Source organism: Carcharodon carcharias, chromosome 27 (assembly GCF_017639515.1).
Source record: "Carcharodon carcharias isolate sCarCar2 chromosome 27, sCarCar2.pri, whole genome shotgun sequence".
Taxonomy (NCBI): domain Eukaryota; kingdom Metazoa; phylum Chordata; class Chondrichthyes; order Lamniformes; family Lamnidae; genus Carcharodon; species Carcharodon carcharias.
The window spans coordinates 11,465,527-11,475,391 of record NC_054493.1 but is presented as its reverse complement, the minus strand read 5'-3'; positions in this window follow the sequence as shown (position 1 = coordinate 11,475,391).

The following is a 9,865-nucleotide window of genomic DNA, read 5'->3' as shown; positions in this document are numbered from 1 at the left end:
CCTGCCCCTACCAGAGGGAGGGGATCTGCTGGGTACAGCCTCTCCCACCTTACAAATATGTGGGGCTTCTTCTTATTGCAACTTCCCAGCCAATTAGTAGTTGTGAAGTTGCAGCAGAGTAATGTATTTGCCTTATAATTCCATAATCCATCTGCACTATCACACTGGGGATACTCCCGTAACTTGACTCTTTATTAATAATGTCAATAGGGTATATGAAATGTGTAGAATTATTGGACCAAACTCTACCAGGTACTCTTTGTGCTTAACTAATCAATGAACCCCAATATCTGTTCCAGCACACAGGTTGATCAATTTTTCCACAGGAATCAGTGTGAGAGAATTATCCAACCCGCAATTCTCAACATGAACAGGGCGGGATGTGTTTTCAGACAGGATGGCCCAGTTCTCCACCATTAAAGGGACAAGGAGAGGACCAGCTGGACTGAATAACTCAGAATGCCTGAAACAATATGTATTATGGGATAGAGAAGTTTAGTCTGAGTTAGAAACTCAAACAGGCTCTTCACTGCAGACAGGTCACCATGGCAACACTGTTAAGACATTCCATTCCACAGAATCGACTCATTGAAAACTCTAATCAGATCAGGGAAAGGACAGTTTGTCTGTTAACCATATTAGAAACTTAAACCAGAGTGAGGAATAAAATAGATTAAATTATAATATGTAATGTTTATACAGATAATTGTAGTTCTATGAGAAATAACAGAATTAATAGTAGGCAAGGTAGTTTAGTGTTAATGAGAAAATTACTGAAATGAAGTAACTGATGGGAATCAGGGAATGTGTAATTGTAAATCACAGATTAGAGAAATTCCAGCTGTCATTACTTCATTTTCTACCAAAACCCAGCAAGGAAGCCAAAGAGTCAGGGGCCAGAGCTGGATCACGACAGGGTATAAAAGTGAGGCGTTCTGATGTTAGGGGCATTTGGGACTGGAGACACCGGGGATCAAGCTCAGGGTGTCCGAGGTTCCATCCAGTGGGCTGACCTCGTGTAAGTGACTATGGACACACGGGACTTGCATGTTTACTCTGATTGATGATAAAATTAGATGCTCAACCAGGAGCCTTTGTTGGACAGGGGTGATGGGTGAACAACATTTGGTGCGAGTTAGCACTCAGGCATAAGAGTTTCAAGACCTCAACATTATGGGGAGATTGACTGTGGGAGGCCAGCTGGGAGTGTGTTTGGATAGTCAAGACTGGAGGTAACAAAGAAATGGATGAGAGTTTCAGCAGATGAGCTGAGACCAGGGCAGAATCGGGTGATGTTAGTGAGGTGTAAATTGGCGGTGTTGGTGATGATCCAGATAGGTGGTTGGAAGCTCAACTTGGGATCAGATATTACATCGAACTGGTGAACTGTCTGGTTCTGACTCAGACAGTTGGCAAGGAGAGGGATGAAGTCTGTGGCTAGAGAATGGAGTTAGGAGCGGGGACTGACGACACTGGTTTCAGTCTTCCCAATATTTAATTGGAGGAAATTTCTGTTCATCTAGTACTGGATGTCAAACAAATCAGGACGGTTTGTGAGTTAGAGGAGAAATTGGAGGTGATGATGTTCGCGTATACCTGTTACCCAGGTCCTTCTTGGCGGTGGAGGTTGAGGATTTAGGAGGTTCTGTTAAATTTCTCATCGAGTTGTAGATATATAAAATTTGTCTCCTTCAAAACGTGCCTCTCACAACTCTCCCCCACTTATCTCTCTCTCTCCAGCTAACCCCCCGCCTCGCTCCCCGCCCCCCTGACTCTTTCTTTCCCTCTCTCCTTCCGTAGAGACTGGTGTCATGAGTAGACCCAGACTGTGTGACGGGTTCCTTTCCCAGAAGGACATTAGTGAACCAGTTGGGTTTTGTGAGAGTTCGGCAGTTTTCATGGTTATTTTCCCTCGTGCCGACCACACAAATTACCAGATTCATTCAGCTCAATTTCACAACCTGTCCTTGTGTTTTTGTGGGTTCTCTCTCGCTCCCTTTTCTCTGTTTTAATCAATTTCACAGGGTATTAGAAGTGGAGGATTCGCGGTCGGGAAACTCAAACCAAACATCACAACAGGGTCTGATGGAGTTGCCAATTTATTGACAACCTGAGTGTCATTGGATTTTGAAATTGGAAGGACAAAGCACCATTCACAGTGGAGAGAAACCATACACGTGTTCTGTGTGTGGACAAGTCTTCAGCCGATGATCTGGCCTGTCGAGAGACAAGCACAGTCACAACAGGGAGAAGCCATGGACATGTAAAGACTGTGGAAAGATATTCATTACCCCATCTAGGTTGGAAACTTATCGGTGCAGACACACTGGAGAGAGACCCTTCACCTGCTGTGTGTGTCAGGAAGGATTCACTCAGTGATCCCACCTTCTGAGACACCAGCAAGTTCACACTGATGAGAGACCATTCAGGTGCTCTCACTGCGGAACTGGGTTCAGGGAATCATCTCAACTTATGGTACACCAGCGTGTTCACACTCGGGGGAGGCCATTCACCTGCTTCGAGAGTGGCAAGGGATTCACTACCTCATCCCATCTTTTCAGACACCAGCGAGTTCACAGTGGGGAGAAGCCATTCACTTGCCCTGAGTGTGGGAAGGGATTCACTCAGCCATTCATCCTGGTGACACACCAACAAGTTCACACTGGGGAGAGGCCGTTCACCTGCACTGAGTGTGGGAAGGGATTCACTCAGTTTTCCAACCTGTTGGCACACCAGCGAGCTCACACAGGGAGCGGGCATTCAACTGCTCTGAATGAGGCAAGGGATTAACTCAGTCATCCACCCTGCTGTGACACCGATGGGTTCACACTGGGGAGAGGCCTTTTAAATACACAGACTGTGAAGATTCATTCATCCTACCTCTAAACACGCCAGTTCATGCTGCTCCAAGTGTGGGAAGAGATTAATTAATTTATTGTATCTGCTGCCACACCAGCAGGTTCACACTGGGGAGAGACCTTTTGAATGCCAGATTGTGGGAAATGATATTAAAGTTCCTGGGAACTGTTGGTCATATTCACGCTGACGAGAGACCGATCAGGTGCTCTCATTGCGGGACTGGGTTCAGGCGATCAATTCACCGTACACTGTACACCAGCGAATTCACACTGGGGAGAGGCCATTCACCAGCTCTGAACATGGAAAGGGAAATGCATATTTATCTCACCTGCTGAGATACTAGTGAGTTCACAAATGATTATGCTGATTGGATTTTGCTGTTAATCACAACAAGACTGAACAATCTCTATTATGATCTGTTTCTGTTGATGTTAATAAACTCCAGCCCAATTATAGATGTTAATATTGCGGATAAACATCAAATAAATCAGCTTTGTTTTAAATACAGTGTGTTGAATCTTCTCAATATCTCTAACGTGAGTTAGTTCCTTTTGAAGTGCTCTCATTCTCCGCTATCTCCTCCATCCTCATCTCCAACAAGAAGTGAGAGCAGTTCATGGAGCTTCTTTGTCACTAAGATTCAATCAGCTGCCCCTGCTGCTTCCCTCCCTTTCGGGCCAAATTGTCTCTAAAGTTTCTTTAGTTTCTTTCCTAACTCACCTCATGCCCTCTTAGGGCTCATCTTGTCCATGAGACCCACCTCCTGGTCCATAGACCATATTCCCACTAAACTGCCGATCACCAAATTTTCCCATTGTGAACATTGCTAATGGTTCTCTCCCTTCAGGTCCTGCACCTCTGCCCTTCAAATCTGCCATCATCACCCTCTCCTCAAACAAACTTCCATTAACCCCACTGTCCTTGCAAACTACCACCCCATCTCTAGCCAGCTTTTCCTCTCCAAAGTCCTTATCATCTCCCAAATCCATGCCCATCTTTCCCAGAACACTATGTTAGAGGGTGACCTGGACTGGGAACTGAATATTCGGGGATATTCATCATTTTGGAAGGATAGGCAGAGGGGTAAAGGAGCTGGGTAGCATTTTTAAGAAGGGAAAAGGTCAGTACATTAGTGAGAGAGGATCTTAGGTAGAAGGATCAGGAAGGAATCAGTTTGGGTGCAGCTAAGAAACAGCAAAGGGCAGCAGACATTGGTGGGAGGTGTTCACAGGCCACCAAATTGTCGTGATAATGTTGAGCACGGTATTAATCAGGATATTAAAGCTGCATGTTGCATGGTAAAACAATAATAATGGGCAACTTCAATTTATGTATGGACTGGGTAAACCTAATTAGCATTGACACTGCGGAGGATGTCTTCCTGGAGTGTGTACAAGATGAGTTTGTGGAGCAGTTCATTGAGGAATTAAATAGGGATTGTGCTATTTTAGATTTAATATTACCTAATGAGAAAGGGTTAATCAATAACCTTGCTGTAAAGCAGCCATTAGGAAATAGTGGCATTAAGATGTTAGAGTTTTACATTAAGTTTGAAAGTGATATCACTCATTCGGCAACTAGGTTCCTAAATCTGAACAAAGGAAATTATGAAGGTCTGAGGGGCAATTTGGCAATAGTGGATTGGAGAAATACATTAAAATATTTGATGGTAGACAGGCAATGGCTAGTATTTGAAGAAGTATGACATGGATAACAAGAAATATACATTCCTCTAAGACACAAAAACCCAACAGGAAATGTGGATCAACCGTGGCTAACAAAAGTTAAAGATTGCATTAGATCAAAGGAAGTGGTTTATAAATTTGCCAGGAAAAGTGGTAACCGCAAGGATTGGGAACAATTCAGAGTCCAGCAAAGGATGGCCAAGAATCTGATAAAGAATGGGAAAAGAGAATATGATGCAAGCTAGGGAGTAACATGAAAGTGACTGTAAAAGCTTCTTTAGGTATGTGAAAAGGACAAATATGGGTCCATTATAGGTGCAGACAGGAGAATTTATGATAGAGAATAGGGAACTGGCAGAGAAATTAAACAATTACTTTCTGTCTGGCTTCATGGAAGAAGATACAGAAAATCTCCCAGAAATATAGGGAACCAAGGGATGAGTGAAAATGAGGGACTGGAATAAATTAGTATTAATAAGAGATGGTACTTGAAAAATGAGTTGGATTAAAGGTTGATAAACCCCTGGACCAGATGAGCTGCATCCTTGAGATAGTTGATGTATTGATGGTTATGTTTAACAATTCTATAGATTCTTGAAAGATTCCTGCAGACTGGAAAGAAGCAAATGTAACCCCATTATTTAAGAAGAGGAGAGAGGAAACTGAGAACTACAGACTTGTTAGTTTGACATCAGTTTCATGAAAATATAATAATTTCAGATTTTTTTGTGACGTATTGTAAACGTAAGTTAATAGTGGGGTTTGGATTAGTTTCTCTATGTGGATGTGTGTGTGTGTGTGTTTCAGGGTTGGGGGTGGATTTAATTGAATTGGAGACAGCTGGACTGGAGGCTTTGAGTTACCTAAAGGGATACTTGGTTTGAAATGCTAAATTCGTAAACATGGCCAAAATTCTAGAATGTGACGTGTGAGAAAAGCTTGCATTTTTAGGTAGTGAATCGTTTGAATTTCAAAGAGATGGTAGGACGTTACACCTTGTTAAAAGAAGCTAAGCCAAACAGTGTATTTATTTTTCCCAAAGGTTACTGATAGTTTGAAAGATTTATATTATGGGAAAAGTAAAGTTGCGAAGACAAATTGGAACAATGGAATTTCTGTTAAAAAGAGAAAAATATGTATAAAGGAGATGAGGTTATATGTGAGGGAGAAGGCATTCTAATATGTAATGCAAGTGTGAAAAGTCTCCAACCTCTGTGCATTAAGTTGTTGTCTACAGGAAATGAAGCTAAGAAAACTCACTTTGAATATCACTGCCCAGGGTATTGTGTATATTGCCTGTGTCTGTTTAATTCTATTTGTTTTATTGTTGCCTTAATAGAGGTGTAACTGGGAGCCAGATTAATTAGGGGATTTAGGAGTTATTATACTAGTAATTTGTCGACCTATGTATGTGCTTAAAATCCTTTCTTATATTAATAAATGTTTAATTTACTTTTGTAAAAAAAAAGCCTCTATATCCCAGTGGACTTATTACTACTGAATTCAAGGCACACATCTCGAAATAAAATATAAATGGTAAAACAGTTGTGGCAGCTGTTTCAAGCTTCCTCCTGGGATTTGAGCAGCTCAGCATTTACCATCCGGTGTTCCATAACAATAAGTAATAGGGAAAATGTTAGACTCTATTATAAAGGACGTGATAAGTGGACATTTGGAAAATAATAATATGATCGGGCAGCATCAACATGGATCTATGAAAGGAATATCACGTTTGACAAATGTATTGCAGTTTTTTTGATGATGTTACTTGCCGTATAGATAAAGGGGAACCTGTGGATGATTTGGATTTTCAGAATGCTTTTGATCAGGTCCCACACAAGAAGCTAGTGAACAAAGTTAGAGCATTTGGGATTGAGTGTGAATTGGTTAACAGACAGAAACCATGGGTAGGAATGAATGCATCATTCTCAGGATGGAAAGATGTTTCTAGTGGGGTACTGCAAGGATCAATGCTTGGGCAAGAACATGGCAGATGCAATATCAAGAGAATAAGAGTGAAGTTATCTACTTTGGTAGAAAAAAAGAAAGGCAGAGTTTTTCTTAAATGGTGAGAGGCTGGGAAGTGTTGATGTTCAAAGGAACCTGAGTGTCCTCACTCATGAGTCACTAAAAGCTAGAATGCAGGTGCAGCAACCAATTAGGAAGGCAAATGGTATGGTGGCCTTCATCACAATGGGTTCTGAGGACAGGAGTAAACATGTCTTGCTACCATTGTATAGAGCCTGGGTGAGAGAACATCTGGAGTATTGTTTACAGTTTTGGACTCCTTTTTCAGGGAAGGATGTATTTGCCATAGAGGGAGTGAAATGAGGGCTCGCCAGACTAATCCCTGGGATGGTGGAATTGTGTTATGAGGAGAGATTGAAGAAAATGGGCCCGTATTCTCTAGAGTTTTTAAGGATGAAAGGTGATCTCATTGAAACTTACAAAATTCTTACAGGGCATGACAGGGTAAATGTGGATGATATGTTTTCCCTGGCTTACGAGCCTAGAACAAGGGGACACCATCTCAGAATAAGGGACAGGTCATTTAAAAGTGGGATGAGGAGGAATTTCTTCACTCAGCGGGTGGTGAACCTGTTGAATTCTCTACCCCAGAGGGCTGTGGAAGCTCAGTCATAGAGCATGTTCAAGACAGAAATTGATAGATTTCTGGATACGAATGATGCCAAGGGAAACTATTGGAGAAAATTCTGATGGAGAGAATGTATCTCCACTTGGAGAAGCAAGGTTTGATCAGGGATAGTCAGCATGACTTGGTCAGAGGGAGGTCAGGCCTAACAAATTTGATTGAATTTTTTGAGGAGGTGACCAGGTGTGTAGATGAGGGTAGTGTAGTTGATGTAGTTTATATGGATTTCAGCAAAGCCTTTGACGAGGTCCCATGTGGGAGGCTTCTAAAGAAGGCAAATGCACATGGGATACAGGGTAATTTGATAAGGTGGATTCAAAATTGGCTTAGCTGTAGGAGACAGAGGGTGATGACAGAAGGATGCTTTAGTGACTGGAAGCCAGTGTCCAGTGGTGTACCACAGGGACCTGTGCTGGATCCCCTATTATTCACCATTTATATAAACGACATGGACGACTATGTGGGGGGTAGGATTAGTAAGTTTGTGAATGACACAAAGATTGGCTGGGTGAGGTTGAATGTCTTGTGCGACAGGAAGATATAGACAGGATGGTCAAATGGGCTGATAAGTGGCAGATGGAATTTAACCCTGAAAAATGTGAGGTGATACACTTTAGAAGGAGTAATTTGACAAGGAAGTATTCGATGAATGGCATGACACTAGGAAGTTCTGAGGAACAAAGGGACCTTGGTGTGTGTGTCCATAGATCTCTGAAGGCAGAGGGGCATGTTAGTGGGGTAACATATGGGACACTTGCCTTTATCAATCAAGGTATAGATTACAAAAGTAGGGAGGTCATGTTGGAATTGTATAGAACCTTGGTGAGGCCATAGCTGGAGTACTGTGTGCAGTTCTGGTCACCACATTACAGGAAGGATGTGATTGCACTGAAGGGGGTGCAGAGGAGATTCACCAAGATGTTGCCAGGGACGAAACATTTAAGTTATGAAGAGAGGTTGGATAGACTTGGGTTGTTTTCGTTGGAGCAGAGAAGACTGAGGGGCGACCTGATTGAGATGTCCAAGATTATGAGGGGCATAGACTGGGTGGATAGGGGGCAGCTGTTCCCCTTAGTTGAAGGGTCAGTCAGGAGGAGACATAAGTTCAAGGTGAGGGGCAGGAGGTTTAGGGGGGATGTGATGAAAAACTTTTTTAACCAGAGACTGGTGACTGTCTGGAATGCACTGCCTGGGAGGATGGTGGAGGTGGGTTGCTTCACATCCTTTAAAAAGTACCTGGATGAGCACTTGGCACATCATAACATTCAAGGCTATGAGCCAAGTGCTGGTAAATGGGATTAGGTAGGTAGGTCAGGTGTTTCTCACGTGTCGGTGCAGACTCGATTGGCCGAAGGGCCTCTTCTGCACTGTGTGATTCTGAATATGCTTCTTTTTATTCTTCATGCCAAAATGGTCAATTTCATTTTCCCACATTATACCCCATTTGCCAGATATTTTCCCACTGATTTAACCTATCTATGTCCCTTTGTAGCCTCCTTACATCCTCTTCACAATGTACTTTCCTACCTATCTTTGTATTATCATTGAAATAATTCTGATTATTAATGCATTAACTTCTGGATAATTGCAGTCATTTCCTAATTATTGAAGCAATAGGCAGCTGATTGTTAATGTAATGGAAGCCTGATTATTAATGTAATAGGACACTGATTATTTATACAATAAGATCCTGATTGTTGATGCAATAGCCACCAGACTATTAATGTAATAGTATCCTGATTATTAATGTGTTGGGATCCTGAATCTTAAAGTAATTGCACTGTGATCATTCATATAACAGGAACCTGATCAATGATGTAATAGAATTCCGATTATTAATATGTTATGATCATGATTATTAGTGCATTTTTTAATTCATTCCGGGAAGTGGGCATTGCTGGTGAGGCCAGCATTTATTGCCTATTCTTAATTACCCTTGAGAAGGTGGTGGTGAGCTGCTTTCATAAACCGCTGTAGTCCATGTGGTGCAGGTACACCCACAGTGCTGACTTGTTTTTAGCTGACTTGATACAACTGAGTGGCTTGCTAGGCCATATCAGAGGGCATTTAAAAGTCAACCACATTGTTGTGGTCTGGAGTCACATGTAGGCCAGACCAGGCAAGGACGGCAGATTTCCTTCCCTGAATGTTTCATGATCATCAGACTTTTAATTCCAGAGATTTGTACTGAATTCAAATTCCATCATCTGCATTACCCTAGGTCTCTGGATTACTAGTCCAGTGACAGTACAACTGCACCACTACCTCCCCCCTGTTCTGAGGACGTGAAAGGTTCTAAAAGAACACAAGAACTTTCAGCTCCATTTACTGTCCACAGGAGAGTTCAACTGGTGCAGTGCAACCAACATTCGTGTTTTAACTAACACCACCAAAAAAACTGGACTAACTGGTCACTCGGTCTGATTGGTGTTTGCGGAATCTTATTTTGTTCAACTGGCTGCCGTGAAACACTAACAACTTGTATTTATATAGCGGGATTAATGTAGTAAAACATCCCAAGGTGCTTCAGGAGAGATTCATAAAGAAAATGTTGACACATAGGGCAGCATTAAGGTGGATCGCCAAAACAATGATTGGAGAGGTAGATTTGAATAAGAATCTTCAATCAGAGAGATGGAGAATTTAAAGAGGGAATTTCAGAGCTTCC